General features: G+C 47.6%; 2 long non-coding RNA genes across 4 annotated transcripts in view; both read right to left on the bottom strand.

Moving 5' to 3' along the window:
• Nucleotides 1–17,238, bottom strand: part of LOC310748208 — a 60,580-nt gene extending 43,342 nt beyond the window's left edge. For 2 of the 3 annotated variants that reach the window (XR_014541200.1, XR_014541201.1), the window contains exons 1-2: nt 17,194–17,238; nt 9,733–9,803 (exon numbers count right to left, since the gene is read on the bottom strand). This is a non-coding gene — a long non-coding RNA (uncharacterized lncRNA). Of the gene's footprint in view, nt 1–9,732; nt 10,189–17,193 lie in introns of those variants that run through there. The other variant, XR_014541202.1, reaches the window with a different exon arrangement.
• Nucleotides 17,239–17,283: 45 nt separating this feature from the next.
• Nucleotides 17,284–24,312, bottom strand: LOC310748157. The gene is made up of 3 exons (XR_014541134.1): nt 23,981–24,312; nt 21,111–21,204; nt 17,284–17,330 (listed from the first exon to the last, which is right to left on the bottom strand). It is a non-coding gene; the product is annotated as an uncharacterized lncRNA (long non-coding RNA).
• Nucleotides 24,313–24,796: the final 484 nt, after the last annotated feature.

Here is a 24,796-nt window from a genome sequence, read left to right as displayed (position 1 = left end):
GTGATGTCCACGTGTAGAGTCGTCTCTTGTGTTGTTGGAAAAGTGTGTTTGTGATGACCAGCTTGTTCTCTTGACAGAACTCTATTAGCCTTTGCCCTGCTTCATTTTGCTCTCCAAGGCCAAACTTGCCCGTTGTTCCTTTTATCTCTTGATTCCCTACTTTAGCATTCCAATCCCCTATAATGAGAAGAACATCCTTCTTTGGTGTCGCTTCTATAAGGTGTTGTAAGTCTTCATAGAATTGGTCAATTTCAGTTTCTTCAGCACCAGTAGTTGGTGCATAAACTTGGATTACTGTTATGTTAAAAGGTCTGCCTTGGATTCGTATCAAGATCATTCTATCATTTTTGAGATTGCATCCCAGTACTGCTTTCGCCACTCTTTTGTTGACTATGAGGGCCACTCCATTTCTTTTCCGGGTTTCTTGCCCACAGTAGTAGATATGATGGTCATCCGAACTGAATTCGCCCATTCCTGTCCATTTTAGTTCACTGATGCCCAGGATGTCAATATTTATTCTTGCCATCTCATTTTTGACCACATCCAACTTACCCAGGTTCATGGTTCTTACATTCCAGGTTCCTATGCAATACTTTTCTTTACAGCATTGGACTTTCCTTTCACTTCCAGGCATATCTGCAACTGAACGTCCTTTCGGCTTTAGCCCAGCCGCTTCATCAGCTCTGGATCTACTTGTACTTGCCCTCCGCTCTTCCCCAGTAGCATGTTGGACGCCTTCCGACCTGAGGGGCTCATCTTCCAGCGTCATAACTTTTATATGCCTGTTGTCTTTGTCCATGGAGTTTTCTTGGCAGGGATACTGGAGTGGCTTGCCGGTTCCTCCTCCAGGTGGATCACGTTTGGTCAAAACTCTCCACTATGACCTGTTCATCTTGGGTGCCCTGCTCGGCATAGTTCATAGCTTCTCTGAGTTCTTCAAGCCCCTTCGCCACGGCAAGGCAGTGATCCATGAAGGGGTCTTATCTGATTAATAGACACTTATAGCCTGTCCTTCACCAGGGAGTTCCAGGCTGAGTTACATACAGTGCAACAGCTCAGTGGTCAAGCATGCCAGGTTTGTTCCTTGCCATCTCTTGGTCGGGATGTGACTGTCCTTTGCCTCAAACCCTGGAAAGCCAACACCCGTCTATGAGGACAATGGATGGACCAGTGGTCTGACTCAGTACAAGGTCACTTCCTACGTTCCTACTGCAAGTAAGCCATGTAATTGCAAACGCATTGCTAGAACATAAAATTAAACCAAATCAACAGCTAGTCAGAAACAGCAACAACCAACAGGGGAGATATTCTGGGTTCAAGTCACAAAATGGCTGCCATGGGGGTGTGGCACAACATAACATCATACTGTCATGGTGGAGGTTTCCTCATAACTGCCTTTTCATTCTAGAAAAGACAAACTGGTGAGTTCCTGCATGCCGTACAGCTGTTAAAGGCACAAGATCCCAAAATGCCAACCCTAAACCAAAGCCTAGGCTGCCCTATTAAACACAAAGAGACTTACTCCTAAGTAGAAATGTATACCATTGTACCAAAAGTTAATTGTACAGTAAATGCTTAACTGAGTGCTTGATCAGGATGAGACCTGCCTAAACCTCTTTGCAAAGCTTTCACATTTGCCTTTTGTAGGAGGGGCATTGTTTTTGACACCCATCATAGGAGCCAACTCCTAGGGACTGAGGTCCCTTCAGCCCCCCCACCCCCATAATAATATTTGAGGAGGCCTCCCCGCCCGACGTTTCCGTGCGCTGCTCTGGTTCGCTGGCCACATGACCCAGAAGCTGTACGCCGGCTCCCTCGGCCAATAAAGTGAGATGAGCGCTGCAACCCCAGAGTCAGTCACGACTGGACTTAATGGTCAGGGGTCTCTTTACCTTTACCTTTACCCCCTGACAAAGCTGAGAGGCACTGCCATTCAAATGGTGTGCCCATGCCGTGTCCCGTGATCAATTATGCTGGGCATAGCTTACCTGCCAGCCCCCAATATTTTATTCAAGTTGGCCCCACTGTCACCTATATTTTTTGTGCAGTATTGTTTGCAGAAAATACCGTACTTTTCCATGTATAAGACGCCCCTGTGTATAAGACGCCCCCTATTTTGGGGACTCAAAATTAAGAAAATGGGGGTGGGGATTGCCCAGAGTTGAGCTTTTTTTGGGGGGGGGAATCACTCACCCACCTGCCCACAATGCTGCCAATAACACACATCACAGAAGCCAACAATCATCTGCCTGCTCACTGCTAGTCTCGTAATCTGGTGAACCAGGTTCGCTTCCCCGCTCCTCCACATGCAGCTGCTGGGTGACCTTGGGCCAGTCACACTTCTCTGAAGTCTCTCAGCCCCACTCACCTCACAGAGTGTTAGTTGTGGGGGAGGAAGGGAAAGGAGAATGTGAGCCGCTTTGAGACTCCTTAAAGGGAGTGAAAGGCGGGATATAAAATCCAAACTCCTCTTCTTCTTCTTCAATTGCCGCAACAACAGCCAATCGACAGCAGCCCTTGCCACAGCCACCTGTCACCTGAACAATCGCCGCTGACAATCTCCTACTCACGGCAGCAACCAATCACCCGACCCCACTCTGAACTACCCATGTATAAGACGACCCCAATTTTTTTACATTATTTTAACAGAAAAAAACCTTGTCTTATACACGGAAAAGTGTGGTAGCTTTTAGGGACTGTCCAATGTCAGATGAATCGCCCCATGAAAGATGCATCCTGGTTGCTAGGGGGGAAGGAAGGAAAAACTTAACTATAAAATAAGAGAGGCAGGAAAATTCACCGAAAGGGAGGGGGAAATTAGCAGCTCCTCAGGACCCCAGGGATTCCTATGCTGGGTCTAAAGAAAGGGGAAAGGACAGGCAAGAGGGAGGATCAATAATCCAAACCCTGAGTATCAACCTCCTGGGTCATAGCAGGGTGTTGAATAACTTCTCCTGCTAGTTTCCCAACATGAACCAGGAGAACTCAGGCTGTTTTAGGACATCTTTGGGCTTCACAAGGACAATAACCAAACCGTCTTCTCTCTGCCTTTTGAGCTCCAATGCCACAAATTTCTCTAAGAAGCCAGGCTCTACAACCAAGCTTTCTCCGAGCCAAGCTTCAGAGGCAAGCTTCTTCCAAGAAGCCACACCAGCATAAATGTTAGAAGAGTACCTGCACATTTTGCTTCATGGCCTTATTTCTAGGAGGGAGAAAGAGGAGAGGGGGAGCTTTTTTTAAAAAAAATAAAATTGGGTCCTCTCTTAAAGAGGGCACGTATTGCGGTGAGACCTGGACAACCGACACCCTGTGTTGTGGGTGGGTTCAATAGGTAAGCCACAACACCCGATTGGTAGGTCCCTCGAAGCTGGGTGCAATCTGGCCAATGGGACGCAGTCCAAATGGTTTAAGGGACCTATTTATGCCCATGCACGTGACCCAGAGCTTCCTCTTTCGGCACGTGCATTCGGAACACCCGCCCACCTCTCCCTACTTTTAGGGCTTTGCGCTTGACCTTGCTATGCCGTCGTGTGTCGTCTGTCATTGGGACAGGGGCATGGCAGGAATTTCCCCACTTGGCTGATTGGCTGTTGCCATTTGGGTTTCATTTGCCGCGTAGCAAATCGTCACAACTTGTAAGGTTGCAGATAGGCTCTGGTTCAGGTGATAGGGATGGGAGAACGCTCTTGCCATCCCTATGTGAAGGGTATTCCGTTAAAGGAATCCAGGGACTTGATGGTTTGGTCAACCCCTGAGAGGGGGTTGTGCCCATGCCTGAGTCCAGGGAGACATTTGGGAGGCGAAGTTAGCCTGTTCCCAGCTTTCCACTTATCCAGGTGTTCACCCTTGGTTGAACTATGCTGGAACCCTGGGTCAACGCTACCTGCATGGCAGGGAGCTAGTCCAACCACAGCCTATGCAACCAGTCACTTTCTGTAATCAATAAAGTTGTGGCCTAAATTCTGCCAAAAACCAAAACTAAAATTTTGAGTCAAGTGTGACTATTTAGGGGGTAGGTTTCTGGGTCTGAACATGCAAATGAAAGCTCAGACATTAGGGCCCCTGGCCAGTAGCACCAATTGTGCCTGCGAGTGCCAGGTTGACAACCCCCATTACACACAGCACATTTTTATTCTGTTAAGCCTTTGAGCTGAATTTGTATGCCTGCCTTAAAGTCATCTCATACACTTAAAATAATGGTAGCAACGTGTGTTTTGACTTTTTAAAATTGCCTTCATTCTCAGTCATGTTCTTTTACTTTGCATGCTCAAATATACAAAGCATGTGTTCTCCCACGGAGCTATAATATAAGACTGTTTACAGTGGAAAAGTCAACTGTTGAATTATACCTCTTCTAAGAGACTTGGCATCTCTAATGCAAGAATTCCACCTACAATTGACTTCAGCCACAAACCACTGCCTATATCTGATTTCTACCTGTCACCTGAGCTGGAAGAAGTTTTCTTCCCGTTTTGTAGCAATGTGCTGCGAAAGACAACTGAAAAAGAATGATCCGTTTTGACAAAGGAATAATCTATTCACCTTCAACTTAAATATGCTTAGGAGAGCAAAAAGGAGATGAGCTGTAAAGAAATCACTGCAGCAACCAGAAATATGGTTTCATAAATACTGCTGCTGCTGAAGGAGCAAAAATCATATTATTAAAATAATTATTATCCTGACCTCCCAAAAATTCAGCAGCTAGAAACAACAACAATTTTTGGTCAATAACTGTGTGTCATTAGGTTAAATCCATAAAATGAAAAAATAGCAACACTCATGTTAATCAAAACCGGAGAGGCTGGAGTGCAGAAAATCAACAACATACTGTTCTTTGTGCTTTGGCAGCAATCTGATATATCTGGAAGGCACAAAAGTGTCCCTAGTAGAATCACAGAGTTGTAGAGCTGGGAGGGGCCACAAGGGTCATCTAGTCCAGCCCCTGCAATGCAGGAATATTTTGCCCCAGGTGGGGCTTGAACCCATAACCCCCAGATTAAGAATCTCAAGTAGGGATGGACTCTTCTGAGAATCTCACCACCCAACTAATCCTCACAAATCACCGTATTTTTCGCTCTATAAGACACACCCAACCATAAGACGCACCTAGTTTAAGAGGAGGAGAACAAGAAAAAAAATGTTCTCTCCCTCTCTGCGCAGCACCTCTCCAGCAAAGCGAAGCCTCCTTAGCACAGCGGCAGCTCTCCCGCTGCCCTCAGAAAGCTTCGGACGGCTATCCCTGAAGCCAGGAGAGCAAGAGGAATCAATCCCTCTTGCTCTCCTGGCTTCAGCGATAGCTGCGCAGCCTGCATTCGCTCCATAAGACGCACGTACATTTCACCTTACTTTTGAGGAGGGGAAAAGTGCATCTTATAGAGCGAAAAATACGGTATTCCTAATTCCCGTCTTGCTTCTTGATCTCCACAAAAGTTATTTCCTCCCACCAGCTCTGCTAAAAATAGACAATTCCTACATATTATATGCATTATCACAGACATGTTTCCTGCTTGGCAGGGGGTTGGACTCGATGGCCCTTATGGTCTCTTCCAACTCTATGATTCTAGGACATATTATGTACATGTTATTTACTCCATGTTCCCTAAACAGATACATACAACAACAGTGCATATAACTGTATAAAAATACTTGCATGTTAACTAAATTATGCTGCAGAAACATAGTACAGCATTGGGTTTGACATAGATGTATTATACATGCATATGATTTGTGGGTGTGTGGATAATTTTGTGTATAATTGGTGTGGCTTTCTAAACAACAACAATGTGCAACAACATACAAGTGGCTCAGATGAAAGTGCACACAGTGCAAAGAGTGATATGATGTGAGGAAAGCTTGATCATACTGGAGCCACCATATGCCGTATTTAAATCTGTTTTAAACCCGATTCCTCTTCCATCCCGAGGTCCGAGCCACAACCCTCTCAACCGGCCGCCAGAGATTTGAAAGTAACTGAGGCAGGCATTGCTAAAATAGTGGCTGTAGGCCAAGACTACCACCTAAGGAGGTGATAGGAGATAAACCTCTTCTCCTATACAGTGGTACCTCGGGTTAAGTAATTAATTCGTTCTGTCCTTAACCTGAAACTGTTCTTAACCTGAAGCACTACTTTAGCTAATGAGGCCTCCTGCTGCTGCCACGCCGCCAGAGCACAATTTCTGTTCTCATCCTGAAGCAAAGTTCTTAACCCGAGGTATTATTTTTGGGTTAGCGGAGTCTGTAACCTGAAGCGTATGTAACCCGAGGTACCACTGTACTGGAGCTGTGACTTCCTCTCTTTATCCTTTAGGCCATTTTGTCACTTTGAGGATAATCTCCCTTGTGGGAGAAGCATGAGACACAGTATTCTTCTGTCACCCACTAAGACTTCTCTATCTTCTCACACAGCAGACCTCATATTTCCTTTTTCTTCCACCCTAACCCCCCCTTTTTTGTAATTTTAACAGCTCTTGTAAACTAATCTTCACCCTTGGACATTTGCCCCCCCCCATTTCCTGTGCATGTCCTTGTGCAGCCACCCTGACTTCTATCTATTGCTCCCATTTTTGAAATTCTCTGCTCTTAAGGAACTTTGATTTGCAAGAGATTAAAAAAAAATAAGCAAAAATTGGCTTTTTGGCTCTCTTTTTTTTAAAGAACAACAACAACAACCTTCCATTCAAAAGCTTTTAAAGAACATGGCTTGGTCATGTATACAGAATGGAAGATGGCAGGATCCCCAAGAGGAGCTGGCTTCAGGCACTTTGTAACTCCGAGTTACAAAGATGTCTCCAAACATGACATGACGACTGGGAACATCAACTCCATCATGTCTGAATCGCTCGCAGACAACTGCAGTGCCTGGCAACAGATAGGCTGAGCATCCACAGCCAGTGACCAGAGGAGAAATAACAGCTGGGAGGAGGGCAGAGAGAAGAAACACGCTGGTGCTTCTGCAGCAGCACAGCCAGACGCCCTCCTCTGCCCCAGGTGCAACAAAACATGTCTGTCCTGTATCAGTCTCTACAGCCACAGCAGGCGCTGTAACTCTCCAACACTTTGACGTCAGCCTCAAAGGCACACTTTTCCATTGTCTTTTGAGACAGGCGGATGCCAATATATATATATATATTTTTTGGGGGGGGGAATGAACGAATTCCTATGCCCCACAAATAACCCAGAGATGCATTTTAAATAAAAGGACACATTCTACTCCTGTAAAAACACTCTGATTCCCGGACTGTCCGCAGGCCAGATTTAGAAGGCAATTGGGCCGGATCCAGGCCCCGGGCCTTAGTTTGCCTACCCATGCTCTACAGCAGGGGTGTCCAACTCCCAAGAGACCGCGATCTACTCACAGAGTTAAAAACTGGCAGCGATCTACCCTCTTTTGGGGGGTTCAGGTCAAAGTTGTTGAGTTTTTTCAGGGAGGAGGTAAAATGTTGAGCTTTTTTAGGGAAGCCACAGTTGTTCAGCTTCTTTGGGGGGAGCCAATGATCTACAAGTGATCTACTGCAGACGTCCAGTGATCTACCGGTAGATCACGATCTACCTGTTGGACATGCCTACTCTACAGCATGTGGAGAAACTGCCTTCTCTAGCACTGGACCCACTATTGGTCTCATCTGCTCAATCTGCTGGAGCCTGTGTCTGCATGCAGGGAAAGCCCCTAACTCATCGAGGGTCTGAGACCTATTGGCTACCCCCACCTGGTTTAATCGGCCATTTGAAGCAGTCTCCCAGGGTGCGTCTGTTGTCATGACAATAGTGCTACACCAATAAGCAAATGAGTACATCATCGTTACTTCACTGAGCTCCAGGTTTCAAAACACCTGTGATTACAGAAGCATGTAGGCAGCTTGGTAATATTCCATTATTATAGTGCTAAGGATGAAGGAGTGCAATCACTCAGGAAAAAAATATTTTCAGCTCTCTGGCAGGGCTTCCTTAGGCAACAGTTTGTTACTGAGCAGAAGAATAAGAACTTCACAGTCATTTTGTACCATGAACCAGAGCCTTATTGATGAACTGGTGGAAAGTGCATTTACCGGGGAGGTAGGGATGTTGAACACCTGATGCATTAAATGTCGAAACCTGGCAGATTCACAAGAAAACGGATTGTTCATTTTCAAGCACACGTTGGCTCATTCAATTACAGTGTGACAGCAAAAGCAAAGACTGTCTTAGGGAGCTTAATTGAGCACCTCCATTAGATGCAGGAAAATTAGCGTAATGCTTGGCTGACTGAAATGTGGCTTTTCCAGTACTTAAAGTCTTCTACGAACAGGTATAAAGTGTGGGGATAACCGATTTACTCTATCGAGATAGCATCCCCAACCCCACCCCTTACTGTTGGGAAAAGTCATTTCACATTCAGATGGCCATGGAAAGATACTGCTAAAGCTTTTCCCTCCCACGTTTAATGTGGCTAAGCAGCAAAGAATATAGGTCCATAGCACTGGGTGCTGGAATGAGGGCACTTGCATAGGGCCCAATCCACCTGATTAGTGAGAATGAGTGAAATCAAAGCACAGAATTTCATTTCTCCTTCGCCAGCCCAAGATTTAAAACCAAGATTAGCATAACCATCAAAATCCCTTCAGGTTTCTTAGGGCTCATCCACACTAGTTTTCCTCTGTGCTTTTCTGGTCCGTGTCCAAGTGACCCCCCTCCCGTTCTCCATGAAAACTCTTGTTCCAATTCTGGGTTTTCCTGGCAAAAGCAAGGGGGCAAAACAGAAAGAAAGAAAAAGTGATGGCCTGGGAAAGCAAAGACCTGTACCTAGAAAGCTCATGGCAAGTGTGGATGAGACCTTATTCTCTGCTCCTACATGTTACTAGATTTCCTCCTCAAAAATATCGCAAGGTGGGGCCTACTCCCATTGGTTCTCCCACCTAAACTGCTGGATTTTCACCTCAGAATGTTCCACAACTAACTTTTCATTCAGTCTAGCTTTATCTCCCGAGTTTACCAAAGAAATACAGGATCTAAGTTCTCTAAATTAATCCATGATCTCATGCCATTAAACTAGGGAGCTGATACCTGCAAGAATGGGATTCGGTGCACACTTGACAGATAGATGAACGCTACATTAGTGACACAAACACTGCCACATACATAAACAAACAGGGATGAAGGAAGAACATCTAAGAAAACCATTTTTCCAGCATCTACCTATTTGTATGTAGCAGAAAAATGTGGCCTTTGCTAGTCTTTGAAAAAGAAATCAGTAACTATGATAGGTGGCACAAAAATAAGCTCACAATAGTAAGACGAGATCTAAAGCATGTTGACATTTGCTTCAGTCATGAGTTTGCAATGCAGGAAACATGGGGCATGTTCACATTAGCAGCTTAAAACCAGTGACGTAGCCAGCTGCTTGGGTGCCTGGTGTGGGGGCGTGTCCTGCAGCCAGGGTCAGGGGGAGACGCCTAGCTACGACCCTGCCTGTACGACCATAAAATTTGGCACCCTCCCTCTTCTTTTTCAGCATTGTTTTGGCACTCTCTGCAGCATGGTACCCAGTGTGAGCACACCGGTTGTGCCATCCTAAAACTGCCCCGGCCCAGCCTTGGGATATGGTATTGGCATGGGAGAGAATCACCCCCCATGTCCTACCCAGGTGGACCGCAGAGAAACACTTCCCGTAAAACTATAGGAATATCTAAATCAGGCCTTCTTCCTCCAGCTGGCAAGGTGACCGTGAAACACTTCACACAGAAGGTCCCAGCATACCTGCACATTTGGGGTTTCCCCATGGCGCCGCTGGGCTGCTGCTTGGCCGGAGCCTTTCCCAAACCATGGTCCTGCGAAGGAAGGAGGACATTGTATTATCCTGGCATAGGAATCCACTCTAGGGCACAGGGGTCCCGTGGGCCCTCCCCAATAATGTTCTTCTGGGGTACATCACCCTCAATATTTTCTCTCCCTCCTCCTGTCTGCCTTCCCAGCTCCCTCCCTTCCTCACTCTTCCACATCCCTCCTTCTCCTGCTGGCACAGAGCAGCCCAGAAGCAGCCCATGGGCAGGCAAGCCAGCGGAGGCAGGGCCCTCCTGTGGTGGGGACATAGGGCCTCCTAGGGGGCTAATCCCCAAACTTCTACAGGGACAGCCTGAGTGCTGGCGAGGGTGCCTGGCCAGCTGACCCAGGGAAGGAGGGGGACAGAACAAGCACCCCTGCCATGCTGCCCATGACCACGTCACCGCTGGCTGCCGACGCTCGCTGCTCCTCCGCCACTGCTTAAAACACAAGGCCATTTCCCCCTGCTGCATTTGAAGCTGTCGTCTGAACATGCACACTTATCTGCGCATGCACGGCGGCTGCCTCAAATGTTCGCATTACCGCTTGCTCGGCATCCAGCTTTCTAGTTGGACCGAAACTGGTTCGAGGGAAGAACACATCCAACAATGTTTTTGTCAAGAAACTTACAGGGTCAGTATGGATTGTGGCGAACATGAAGTTTGAAATGAAGTTTCAAAAACTAGTGCTGGGAGCGCACTGCAACCTTCCCACAGTTCGACTTCACCTCCAAAGGTTCACTTCTCCATTATCTCCAGAGACCGTAGGATGCCAATGTAAGTTTCATGGAGTGATAACTAGCAATGTATGTTTGTTGATGTCCCTCTGCCCCTGCCATATTGGCAAAGGGAACTAACAGGGCAGCCAGGCATGGCGAAAAACATGCATTACAGGAAGATACCATATTTTTCGCTCCATAGGGCGCACCTAGTTTTTAGGGGGGGAACTAAAGAAAAAAAAATGTATTTCTCCCCCCAGCCCCAAAGAGCAAAGAAGCCAATACAGTGAGCGGAATCCATCCCGCTGGCTGTCTTGGCTTCCTCTTTAGCCGCACGCAACCTCTCCAGCCAGGAGAGGCTGTGTGCGGCTTTGGCAGAAGCCAAGACACTGAGCGGGATGGATCCTGCTTGCTGTCTTGGCTTCGTTTTTAGCCGCGGGGCTGAGGCAGGGGAAGCCCGAGCTTCCCCCGACCCCAGCCCCCAAAACAGGTCCAGGAGCGGCGGCAAGATTGCACGCAACCTTGCCACCACTCCCGGAGCTTGCAGATAGGTGCCTGAAGCCCGGGGAGCACAGCGCTGCGGTCCCTGGGCTTCAGGCTTCAGGCTGCCATCCGCAAGCCTTTGGAGCGCTCCGAAGGCTTGCGGATAGCTGCCTGAAGCCTGGAGAGTGAGAGGGGTCGGTGCTTCAGCAAAAGCCTGCATTCGCTCCATAGGACATACACACATTTCCCCTTCATTTTTGGAGGGGAAAAAGTGTGTCCTATAGAGCGAAAAATATGGTACATGTCGCTGAAGCTACCTGACTGGAGCCACACATATGGCAAAATCTCTTTGCCAATGTGAGTGCTCACTGGAAGGACAGATCCTGAAGCTGAGGCTCCAATACTTTGGCCACCTCATGAGAAGAGAAGACTCCCTGGAAAAGACCCTGATGTTGGGAAAGATGAAGGGCACAGTGAGAAGGAGACGACAGAGGACGAGATGGTTGGACAGTGTTCTCAAAGCTACCAGCATGAGTTTGACCAAACTGCGGGAGGCAGTGGAAGATAGGAGTGCCTGGCGTGCTCTGGTCCAGGGGGTCACGAAGAGGCAGACATGACTAAACGACTAAACAACAGCAGTTTGCCAGTAACTGGCTTCCTTCCAGTTATTGGAAGGAAAAGTGGGTTAATATGATCAGGTTGGGGGCATTTTCAGAAAAGTGTAAGTGAACAGGGGGAAAGTCCTGTTCTCCCCTTACAAATCCTGCCCCCCCCAACCCTCCTGCAAAATCTTTACGAGTCAAACAAGCAAGTGGAATAGGTACGAGTGGAACTCAGGCAAGGAAAGAAATGGAAATAATTGATTTCCAAGTGAGGTATTCAATATGCATAGCAAAAAAATAAATAAAAACCAGACCAGCTTTTCTCTGCAGTTCAGCATTTCTCTAGGCATTTATCTTGCCTGTCCAGGCCAATATATCCACTGGGAACGCTATGTGTGGTTAGAGCTTATTAATTTAGAAGTGGCAATATACCTGGGAGGCAGCGGTGCAGTGGTAATTTCTGAAGCCCAGGAGATCACCTTGAGATCCCCAACATGTAAGGATGTGTGTATCGGGCAGAGGGAGGGAGGGAAGCAACAGGGTCACCGAAAGAGAAGAAAACGGAACGGAACAAGGCGGCAGAGAAAAGGAGAGCCCAGGAAAAACAATGGACAGTTGAGATCACCAAGGCATCCTTCAGTGGAACGCCAAGACAAAGCTGTCTCTCCACAAGAACCAGAAAACCTTGCTGTCAGCAAAACCACTGTCAACCCCAATGGCAGTGAGCGTTACACCAACTTCCCATGTCGTTGACTTCAGGAAATTTAACTTCCTCTTAACCTTCAGAATGAACCGGTATCAGAAGGAATGTGAAAGGACTGTCTACAAAAATGCTGTGAAATTCACGTAGGGTTGCACATAGAATCCTATTGTGTTGCCATGGTGACCAGGAGGGGTAGTGGCGGTGGCTGGGGGGGGGGGAGCCAGTGACTCAAGAGTGAAAACTATGCTGAGCCAGGAAGTTTTGTTTTCTTCCTGTGTGTGTTCCAAGAATACAGAGTCATTGAAAACCCAGTCCTAATGGCAGTCAGCTCAATCAAAAGAGTGGCTCATATTTCCATCCTTTCAATGCTGACTGGACGGCAACTTGATGGCTCTTTTCTCTATTAATAATTCTAATGGGGTGGTTAAGTTTTGCCAGACTGATGAATGTAGAGACACAGATGGGTGGCATAAAAATGGTAACCATCTTGGGTTTATCGAAGCAAGACTCAACCACAAGGAACAGCTATGCCTACTGCACAACACTGCTGATTCCCTCATCTTTTCCCAAAATGATCGAAATAGTTTCGGTAAAACCCCTACGCCTTTGTCTTGCAGAGATTAATTCCAGAGTTTGCACATGGTGACCAATTCATTAAAATGTGTAACCTACTACAAAGTACACGGTTAATAATATCTAGCATTCATATAGTGTTTAAAGTGTGCTATAATTTGTTGTGATTCTTACAATAACCCTGTATAGTATCCATGTATTGCAGATGGGGACAGGCTGAGGCTAAGAACTTGACTAAGATCATCTAGTGACCTAATGGTGGTGGCAACACTTGAACACAGGGGCTTCCTAGGCTGCACCACACCAGGCCCTGTCCCAGAACATTTTCATTAAAACATCCCTGCTTTTCTAGTCCATTTATTTACAGGTAAAACACAGGGATGTGGGTGGTACTGTGGGTTAAACCACAGAGCTTAGGGCTTGCCGATCAGAAGGTCGGCGGTTCGAATCCCAGCGATGGGGTGAGCTCCCGTTGCTCGGTCCCAGCTCCTGCCAACCTAGCAGTTCGAAAGTGCAAGTAGATAAATAGGTACTGCTCCGGCGGGAACGTAAACGGTGTTTCCATGCGCTGCTCTGGTTCACCAGAAGTGGCTTAGTCATGTTGGCCACATGACCTGGAAGCTGTACACTAGCTCCCTTGGCCAATAAAGCGAGATGAGCGCCACAACGTCAGAGTCGGCCACGACTGGACCTAATGGTCAGGGGTCCCTTTACCTTTACCTAAAACACATGAGCCCAGTATTACTACTACATATTGCTATGGCCTACTGGATGAAGTACAGGCGACCCCAATACAAAACAAATGTATATTAAAAAAGGCTTTCCTGTGATAGTTTGGCCATAGTTCCTTTTTAATCAGGCCTTTGCCTGACTTGATCTACATCCTATACCCTTTAAAAAATGCTGACTCTTTTGGGGTTTTTTTTAATTGGGTTGTTGTTTTTGTTTAGATTTTATGTGTTTGAAATTTTATGTGAACTGCCCTGAGACCTTCGGGTATAGGGCAGTATAGAAAATAAATAAATAAATAAATAAATAATAATAGGTGCCATAGCTGTCAACTTACAGATTTGAAAATAAGGGACCAGCAGCCTTGAAAATAAGGGATCAGCAGCCAAAATAAGGGATTTTGCTTAGCTTATACATCAGTTCACCACTGATGGAGCCATGCTGCTTTGACTGCGACTGACTGTGTTTTGCAGGGGGTTGGGCTACATGATCCTAAAGGTCTACAACTCCGACCAAAGAAGAGGGGCAGACAAAACTGATGAACGACGTCGAGATGGCAAAGCTTACAGGCAGAATTAGAAACCAGGAAGAGGACCTCTTTAATAAAGTATGGGGAAAGTTTATAATTTATTTGAAAAGCTATAGTAAAGAGTTACATACAGTGGTAGGATTGACAGAAAACTTGGAGTAAAAATTTGAACTATGGATGGACAAATGATTTATAAAAATAGAGTTATGAAAGGGATGCAGAGGGGGAAATCACTACATTAAGATGCTGCATTGGTTGGAGGGTATGCTAAGCAGCACGTCGGGGCTGCCATCGTCCTGGCGCAAGGAGTTCCATTGGCTCTTCCCCACCCGAGAGGGAGAGAGACTCTTGCCCACGCTGCCCGTGAGCCGGCATGTAAGGGTTGCAGCGCCGCCGCGGCCGCTGAAGCGCCGCCCTTCTGCGTCCCTCCCCATCCCCTCCTCTTCCTCCTTCCTCAGGCCGCCTCCTCAGCTGCCACCGCCTCCAGCTTCCCCTGACAGCATGGCGGAAGTCTCGCAAGAGAGGGGCTGCCTGCCCGCCCGCTGCCACCCATCTCCTCACGATGCACCCCTGAAGGGGAAAAGGGAGAGACGGAGACGCAGCAGCTCGTGTGCACTCTCTCTCGTGGCGGAGGACCCCAAGCCGCTGCTTCCCTCCCGAGCCGGGCGAGCATGAAACCCGGGAAATTTAAGGGACATCATCAATAAGGGACAGCAGCGGGACACAGCGCTGGGATAAGGGAGTTTCTCGCCAAATAAGGGACGGTTGACAGCTATGGTAGGTGCTAGGAGAGGATAGATTTATTAGATATTGTCTTTCCTTCCTCACATTTGTGAGTTCAGCAGAGTGTATCTCTTTGCAGTTTGAAAGGGAAGCTTAGGTAGGCTAGTTTTAGCTTTTTAGTTTAAGTAACCCAAGATGCTTTAAGGCAGACAGGATTCTCCTGGCATTTCTCCCTTAAAATGATAATCACAAACTACATTGTAAAAGGTAAAAATAACATTTACTCACTCAGAATACTTGTTGCAGAATATCAGATACAGATAGGGTTGCCACCTTTCATCAGGCAAAATTTGGGACATGTGGGGGTGGGAATTGGGGTGGCTAAAAATTACTTTACCTGGTACAGAATGAAATGACTTCAAAGCAATCCATTACAACACCCGATTGGTAGGTCCCTTGTAGCTGGGTGCAATCTGGCCAATGGGACGCAGTCCCAATGGTTCGAGGGACCTATTTATGCCCATGCATGTGTCCCAGAGCTTCTTCTTTCGGCGCTTGCATTCAGAACACCCGCCCACCTCTCCCTACTTTTAGGGCTTGTTGCGCTTGACCTTGCTATGCCGTTGTGTGTCGTCTGTCGTTGGGACAGGGGCACGGCAGGAATTCCCCCCACTTGGCAGATTGGCTGGTGCCATTTGGGTTTCGCCTGCCGCGTAGCAAAGCGTCACAACTTGTAAGGTTGCGGATAGGCTCTGGTTCAGGAGATAGGGATGGGAGAACGCTCTCGCCATCCCTATGTGAAGGGTATTCCGTTAAAGGAATCCAGGGACTTGATGGTTTGGTCAACCCCTGAGAGGGGGTTGTGCCCGTGCCTGAGTCCAGGGGGACATCTGGGTGGCGGAGATAGCCCGTTCCCGGCTTTCTGCTTATCCAGGTGTTTTCACCCTTGGCTGACCTATGCTGGTGTCCTGGGTCAGCGCTACCTGCATGGCAGGAAGCTAGTCAAACCAGAGCCTATGCAACCAATCGCTTTCTGTAATCAAAGTTGTGGCCTAAATTCTACCAAAAACCAAAACTAAAATTTGAGTCAAGTGTGAATTTATTTAGGGGGGAGGTTTCTGGGTCGGAACATGCAAATGCTGAATCTTTCTTATAAAAAACAACCCTACAACCAATTCTAACCATTGTAGGTGCTTACTTCAGACTGTGTAGATTCAGTGTGTAAAACATACCAGGTTTTAACCAAAGGTCTTCAGTCAACTGGAGCATACCCTTTGGCCTTTAATCAGAAATGCAGACAATTCTCGCAAAGCATTGCTACCACTTAAACTGCTGCCGTGAAGTAGGAACCTCACCAAAGGAAAGAAATATCCAGCCTCTGTTTGATTCTTTTTCACATTCTTTGAGAAGCTATTGTAATAAAATCTGAAAGGTGTCTTGTCACATCAATGACATAATTGCACCTGCTCTGAAAAAAAGAGGGGGGCAGATTTCAGCTCTTGCTGAACCCCTGCTTGGAGATTCTACGTGAATGTGGCCCATCATTGCTAATAATCACACAGGGAGAGAGTTCTCCCTCTGAAGCTCAACTTGGGAGATGAGTGGCTGCTAATTCCTTGCATGAACCCTTTGAGATGGAGCCAAAGTGTCTGCTCTGCTGGACTGAGTGATTCTCTGAGTGCAAATCAGAAGAACTTAGAACGTTATGGGTGTTTCATAACTGGAGAAAACATGCCTTTCAAACAACAACCACCCATTTCTGACAAAGGAATTGGTTTTAAGTGCAGGAATCTTCCAGAACTGCTGAGAACAGCAGACAGGAATAGCCAGCGTACCTTTGAAGCATGACAGAAGACATAAAATAGATTTTTGCTAAAGGTTGACCCTTTTTTCAACTTCTCTAGTCTGCCACATTCTCAGACAAGGGTTTGGGTTTTTTTTGGGGGGTGGGGCTTTGTGTGTGACTATTTTGCTTCCTATCAGGGTGGCGCTGTGGTCTAAACCACAGAGCCTAGGGTTTGCCGATCAGAAGGTCAGTGGTTCGAATCCCCGTGACGGGGTGAGCTCCCATTGCTCGGTCCCTGCTCCTGCCAACCTAGCAGTTTGAAAGCACGTCAAAGTGCAAGTAGATAAATAGGTACCTCTCCGGTGGGAAGGTAAACCGAGTTTCCATGTGCTGCTCTGGTTCGCCAGAAGCGGCTTAGTCCTGCTGGCCACATGACCCGGAAGCTGTCTGCAGACAAACGCTGGCTCCCTCATCCTATCGAGCGAGATGAGCGCTGCAACCCCAGAGTCATTTGCAACTGGACCTAACGGTCAGGGGTCCCTTTACCTTTACCTTTTTATTTTGCTTCCTTGAATTGCCACTAGCGAAGCATCCTTCATAGCAAGTCTGCATTTTCAAGCAAAATTATTGCTCTCCTTAGAGCTGTTCGAAGCCAGTTCATAGTAAGATTCGTAGCTTAAGAGTCAAATCTAAAAGATGGAGAAACGAGTATGATGAAGCAGATATACATCGAGGAATATTTAATGCAAAAAGAGCTGGTTTCCAGTGGTATATAATATCAATTACCGTATTTTTCGCTCTATAAGACGCACCAGACCACAAGACGCACCTAGTTTTTGGAGGAAAACAAGAAAAAAAAATTTCTGAATCTCAGAAGCCACAACAGCAAGAGGGATTGCTGCGCAGTGAAAACAGCAATCCTTCTTGCTGTTCTAGCATCTGGGATAGCTGCACAGCCTGCATTCGTTCCATAAGACGCACACACATTTCCCCTTACTTTTCAGGAGGGAAAATGTGAGTCTTATAGAGCAAAAAATACGGTATTTTGTATCAGAGATGGGGGCGGAGCCTGTGGCCCTCCCTAGGTGTGCTTGGACTACATCTCCCATCATCCCTGAAGCCCTACAACATTTGGAGAGGACCAGGTTTTTCTCCCCTATTTTACTCAGGGCTAACAGTATACTTTATGCTTTACAGAGCAAGAGGGAACTCGCTGCCCCATTCAGTCTGCACAGTATGGGTCTGGACATGTAAGGAGAGAGAGGCAGCATATGGAGGAGCCGAAGTTACATAGAATATCGGGTGTTTGACATCACAGTGTAAATCAAGTCTAAATATCAGGGAGCTGGAGGTGAGATGGAGCGGGTATTGCATAGAGAGGCACAGCTCAGCATGATTAGCATACTGCATTTTCTCCCCACTGCAAACACCTCTTTTTCTGTGGGAGTGAGAATAGCAAGTGGACATTGATGTAAGCATTATAAAAGACATTTTGAAAACCTGTAAGAATTGGGAGAGAGGGCATCTTACATTACCTCTGTTTTAAAAAAATCAACTAGGATCAATTTCCTGCTTCAACAGGCGCTGCCCTTGTTATCTCAAGCAATGCCACCCATGACTCAGGAGTAGACTGCTGTAGGAGACCCACGCTGCCCAGCCATAGCAGAGCTCAGGGGCAGAAGGTCAAGTCAAGTCTCAGGGGGCAACATGCCTGGAGGCAGAGTCCATATGCAAGGTTCAGTCCAGTCCTAAAGTCAGGAGTATCTCAGTTTACGCAGTCAGACGGTCTGAGAGTCGAGAAAGCCGGGAGTCCAAGGTCAAGAGAAGCAAGAAGCAGCCAGGTCTAGCCGGGAATGACAAATGTTGTTTCCAGCAACTGACTGAGGCTGGAAACCCTGCTTAAGAAAGCTGAAGCCAGCTGGTTCTCATAAGGAGCAAGAAGGCTGATCAGCAGCAGGTGGACTCACTCTGCCTTCTGCTCCTTCAGGCTGCTGCTCAGCAGGTAAAGCCAATTCCTGGCCCATGACACAGACCAGGCTTCCTCAACCTCGGCCCTCCAGATGTTTTGAGACTACAATTCCCATCATCCATGACCACTGGTCCTGCTAGCTAGGGATCATGGGAGTTGTAAGCCAAAAACATCTGGAGGGCCGAGGTTGAGGAAGCCTGACATAGACACTCAGGAGACCTGGCAAACCTAATCAGGGTCTTCAAGACGGTGCTGTTGATTGTCTTGCAGACATCATGTGATGGTCTGGGAATCCGATTCAGAGGCTGAACCGGAGGAACCCCAGCCTGCACGGGAGTCCCCGCCTCCAGGGCCGGCTGAACTGGGGCAGGGCCTTGGATCTGAAGCACCTGCACCTGTGCCGGATCCTCAGGAGCAGGCACCAGGTGAATCCTCTCTGGCTCCAGAGGTGATTGAAGACACAGTGCCTACAGGTGCGCCTCTCCCAGCCCTGTCAGGGGAAGGTGAGTCTCTCCCTGGGTCCATTAACCCTCCAGCCTCTCCGGAGCTGCAGAGGCTCAGGGCAGAGAGGCGGAGGGAACTGGTTTCTCCCAGGAGGAGTGCTCGCCTTAAGGCCAGGAGAGGCGGGTCTTCTGGGGGCCGGGACCGCCCCTGGCCTCAGAGAAGATAAAGGCGAGTCAGCCCGGTCCCAGGTTGCAGGAGCAACGTCGTTGAAGAGCTGTTTCGGCCAGCACCCTGTCCTGTTCCTCGAGAGTTCCTGTCCTTGCCCTGCTCCTCACCCTGGACCCCGCTTTGCCCGTGGAGGACCGTCTGCTGACCCTCGACTCAGGTCCTGGACCTCGCCCCACGGTAACCTCCCCCTGGGACCAGCACACATCAGCTAGTGGAGATGGGCAGCAGAACAGGCTGAGGCTTAGTGCATTTTGTTAGGATCTTAATCTGGGCTGTCTTTGGTGACCTGACTTTCTCCTGTCTCCGCTAGCCTTGCCTGTGAGTCCTGGAAGACCTGCTCCCCGGCCCTGACTGACTCCACCTACAAAAGCGGAAGCTGTGGAGGTGGCCAGACATCATCTTGCCTGTGAGTCCTGGAAGACCTACTCCCTGGCTTGTAATGGCGTAGGAAGGGGTGTGTGGTGGGTGCGGGCCACCCTGGGTGTCATCACTGAGGGGGTGACAAAATGTCAAAAATATGAGTTGATAAAAGAATGGGGGGGGGCTCACAAAACTTTTTAGTTCAGTCAACAAACGCAACGAAACGCGGCTGGCACTGGGCGCCACACCACAGGGGCCGGCACTTAGCATGGGGTCTGCAGTGTGCCCAAGCCACGTGTCTCTCCTGGGAGTGACGTGGTGGCTTGGGCACCTGCAGGCTCAGCGCTGCCTGAAATGGCAGCGTGGGGCTTGCGTCTGCCCACTGCCTCTCCCTCAGCCACCCTACAGCTGAGGGAGAGGCGGCGGGCAGACTTTGTGCAGTGCACCCTACCCTGGCTCAACCCACCCCCAGGTGCAGGGCACAACCCACCCCAGGCACCTGAGCGGCTAGCTACGCTGTTGCTGCCTTGCAGGCCTTTTCCCACCTGGTTTGGGGGGACGGGACCTGGACTGACTCCAGCTATAAAAGCTGAGGCTGCTGAACGGCCACTTGGGGTGGGGTATTGTTTAGGGGTTTCTGTTGAGGGGGCATTGTTGCTGTTACTGATATTATTATTTTTTGTATTTTTATTCTTAGAACTTATAATTTATGTGGAAATTGTTCAATTTGGTTTTGTACTGTTTATGTTTTATTTATTATTTACAGCTACTTTTGTTATGTTTGTATCTGTGTAATTTTTTCATGTTGTCAGCCACCTTGAGAATGGTTTGAAGTATGGAAAGGCAGCATACAAATAAAATTATCCATGAATGTATGCATTTATGTATTCTATATATATGTATCCTGGCTGCACTGACTGGGCTCCCAGTGGAGACACAATGTCTCTATGATTCATGTCTCTTTTTGCCTCTGCAGTTTTTACAGTTACTGATCTGATCTGAAACTCATTGCTGAAATGTGTGTTGCGCAATTAGTGTCACTCATAAGATTGAACTTTGCCTCTTTACCTGTCCAGGCACCTCTTTGATTCAGCACATTAGTCACAGCCTGTGAAACATCCCTCACTACTTGCTGCATAGTGAAAATGCATGGAGAAATACAGTGGGTGAAGACATTTTTCTAACATCTCACACAGGCTCCCAGGCCCCCCAGTGACAATCACATCCCTGTTGCTTCACTAGAAATTACAAAGCAGGGCTTGATGCCAATAATTTCCGGATGTGGGTGCTTCACAGTGGATTCAGTGGTGGCTCACGGACACTGGACCTGGTGGGGCTGCTTAGTGGCCAAGGGGGTCAGGGAGGTGTGGCCAAGTTTTTCTGGCGTTCTCTTGCAACAAAAAGCGAGAGACATTAAGCACTGAAGTTGTCCTAAGATAACAGCTAACTAAACTGAAACGTGTCTTACCTTGGTTCAGGAGTCCCTATTGTCACAGTTTCTTCACTGCTTGGAGAAAAGTTGTGTAGCTTCCATCTATTCTGAGTGTCTCTTCATTCTCCTCCTTTGCAAAAAACAAACAAATAGTAGACACTTAAACATTGCAGTTGTATTAATACTTGGCACTTAAGTGTCTTGCTGTGGTTCAGAAGGGGCCCTTGCTGTCACAACATCTATACTGGGTTCATGCAACAATGACTTGGAAGGAAACCACGCCAAATTCCATGGGAATTGCTCTCTGATTAAGTAATGTTATGAGGGGGGTTTTTTTGGCGAGGAGATCAGTCTAGATGATACCTGTGTGCCCCCTTCCAAACCTGTGATCTCGTATATGTTGGGCAGAATCTAGAAAGGGAAACCTGCCAAATCAGTTCATTTGTTAAGGTAATGGCTTTGGCAAACCAGTTAAGTGCTCATACCAGAATGAGCCAGGTTACAATAGCTACTACTAAATGATGGTGTTCTCCAGGAATAATGGACAGGAATTTTCCTCACACCCCTCAGCTGCCTAGATGCATCCAAGGTAGATGACCTATATATAGCCGGGGGGTGGGTGGGTGGGTGGGGCTAAAGCTGGAGACAAAGACAGGCATGTCTGCTCTTTGCTGAATCCAAAGCTGAGACTTGGTGGCTTCTCTGGAAACGTAATGGAGAAGCAAGATCTGTTGGGATGCCAGTGGCGTGAGCCCCTCCACATATCCCAAAGACACCACAGTCAAAATATGCTGCGCTTAGTTCCTTTCCTTGTTAACCATCACAAACAAGCCTGAGTCCAGATCATTCCTCCATTACCTGCTTCCTCCTGGAAGCAGGTTCATAGAATCATAGAATCATAGAGTTGGAAGAGACCACAAGGGCCATCGAGTCCAACCCCCTGCCAAGCAGGAAACACCATCAGAGCACTCCTGACATATGGTTGTCAAGCCTCTGCTTAAAGACCTCCAAAGAAGGAGACTCCACCACACTCCTTGGCAGCAAATTCCACTGTCGAACAGCTCTTACTGTCAGGAAGTTCTTCCTAATGTTTAGGTGGAATCTTCTTTCTTGTAGTTTGGATCCATTGCTCCGTGTCCGCTTCTCTGGAGCAGCAGAAAACAACCTTTCTCCCTCCTCTATGTGACATCCTTTTATATATTTGAACATGGCTATCATATCACCCCTTAACCTCCTCTTCTCCAGGCTAAACATGCCCAGCTCCTTTAGCCGTTCCTCATAAGGCATCGTTTCCAGGCCTTTGACCATTTTGGTTGCCCTCCTCTGGACACGTTCCAGTTTGTCAGTGTCCTTCTTGAACTGTGGTGCCCAGAACTGGACACAGTACTCCAGGTGAGGTCTGACCAGAGCAGAATACAGTGGCACTATTACTTCCCGTGATCTAGATGCTATACTCCTATTGATGCAGCCCAGAATTGCATTGGCTTTTTTAGCTGCCGCGTCACACTGTTGGCTCATGTCAAGTTTGTGGTCAACCAAGACTCCTAGATCCTTTTCACATGTACTGCTCTCAAGCCAGGTGTCACCCATCTTGTATTTGTGCCTCTCATTTTTTTTTGCCCAAGTGCAATACTTTACATTTCTCCCTGTTAAAATTCATCTTGTTTGTTTTGGCCCAGTTCTCTAATCTGTCAAGGTTGTTTTGAAGTGTGATCCTGTCCTCTGGGGTGTTAGCCACCCCTCCCAGTTTGGTGTCATCTGCAAATTTGATCAGGATGCACTTGAGTCCATCATCCAAGTCGTTGATAAAGATGTTGCATAAGACCGGGCCCAAGACAGAACCCTGTGGCACCCCACTAGTCACTCTTCTCCAGGATGAAGAGGAACCATTGATGAGCACCCTTTGGGTTCGGTCAGTCAGCCAGTTACAAATCCACTGAGTGGTAGCATAGTCAAGACCGCATTTTACCAGCTTCTTTACAAGAATATCATGGGGCACCTTGTCAAATGCCTTGCTGAGAGCAAGGTAGGCTACATCCACTGCGTTCCCTTCATCTACCAGGCTTGTAATTCTGTCAAAAAATGAGATCAGGTTAGTCTGACATGACTTATTTTTCAGAAATCCATGCTGACTATTGGTGATCACAGTATTCCTTTCTAGGTGCTCACAGACTGTTTGCTTAATGATCTGTTCCAGAATCTTCCCTGGTATTGATGTCAGACTGACTGGGCGGTAATTATTTGGGTCCTCTCTTTTCCCCTTTTTGAAAATAGGGACAACATTTGCCCTCCTCCAGTCTGCCGGGACTTCGCCTGTTCTCCAGGAATTCTCAAAGATGACTGCCAGTGGTTCTGAGATCACATCTGCCAGTTCTTTTAATACTCTCGGATGCAGTTCATCTGGCCCTGGAGACTTGAATACATCTAGACTAGCCAAGTATTCTTCTACTATCTCCTTAGTTATTCTGGACTGTGTTTCCTCTGCTGAATCATTTGCTCCAAATTCTTCAGGTCGGGCATTGTTTTCTTTATCAGAGAAGACTGAGGCAAAGAAGGCTCATAGTCTGGGCAGATTCATGAATCCATATTTATCACTTGGAGTGCCTTTTATCAGTTTGGGCTGGTTGCAGCGGCTGTTTCTGGACCAGCATTGTCTGTCCTCTGTCTTCCATGTGCTGGTAATCTCCAGGATAGAGTGCTGCCCTGTGCTCTATGGAGGGCTGCCCTGAGACCATGGGGCAACGCACATGGAGGCACTGGGACAGGTCTTGTGTTTGTACCCCCTACCTGCCATATATGGATACAGCTGTGCCAGATGATGCCAAGGATTTAATTCATTACCCTAAGGTCCTAAGGTAGATCACAGCACTTAAAGCACAATGTTAAAAATATTTAAATCAACTTACGCTCACAAATTACGGTGAGTCCTAAAAATATATACCTCATGGAGTCAAAAGCCAGGGCAAAGAGGTGTGTCTTCTGCATTCACAGAAAACAGTATAATGAAGATGCCATGCACACCTCTGTGAGGAGGGAGTTCTCAAACTTAGGGGCTGCCACTGAGAAGGCCCTCTTCCAAGCCATCACCGCCTGAACTTCCAAGGGCAGTGGAGCAGCCAAGGGTCTCCACCCTCTCTGTCCTCATGTGGTTGTGTTACATCGTTGTCTGCCCTTGCTGTTGTCATTTCATAAGGTCAGTTGCCTGGGAAAAACAGAAGATAAGCTGAATCATAACAAGGGAGGGTGAGAATTCTCAGCCAGCCTTGGTGACTGTTGCCAAGGGAACTGGAACACTGGGAGAGTCATAAGTATGTCGTCTCCTGGACCAGGCCAATGGCCCATCTAGTCTAGCATCCTGTCCTCACTGTGGCCTGTGGGAAACCACGGAGCAGAACATGAACACAAGAGCATTGACTCATGGAATTATAGAATCGTTGAGACGGAAGGGACCACCAGAGTCTTCTAAACTCACCCCCTGCAATGCAGGAATGTTTTGCCCAAGGTGTGGGTTCGACCCTCTGACCCTGAGATTAAGAGTCTCATGCTCTACCAACAGCTATTCCAAGGTCATCTCCCATGGTTTCCAGCAACAGTAAAGGGCAGCTAAGGCAGCTGGGGAAAGAAGGAAGGGAGTAGCGTTCAAAGAGGAGTAAAAGGTAGACTGGTGCTCAGGTTCTTGCAGTGACTGCGGTAAAGACTGAACAGGACAGTGACGTGGGACA

Source organism: Podarcis filfolensis, assembly GCF_964270895.1.
Source record: "Podarcis filfolensis genome assembly, chromosome: 13".
Taxonomy (NCBI): domain Eukaryota; kingdom Metazoa; phylum Chordata; class Lepidosauria; order Squamata; family Lacertidae; genus Podarcis; species Podarcis filfolensis.
The sequence above is the reverse complement of the archived record's forward strand: the minus strand, read 5'-3'. Positions and strand labels throughout refer to the sequence as shown.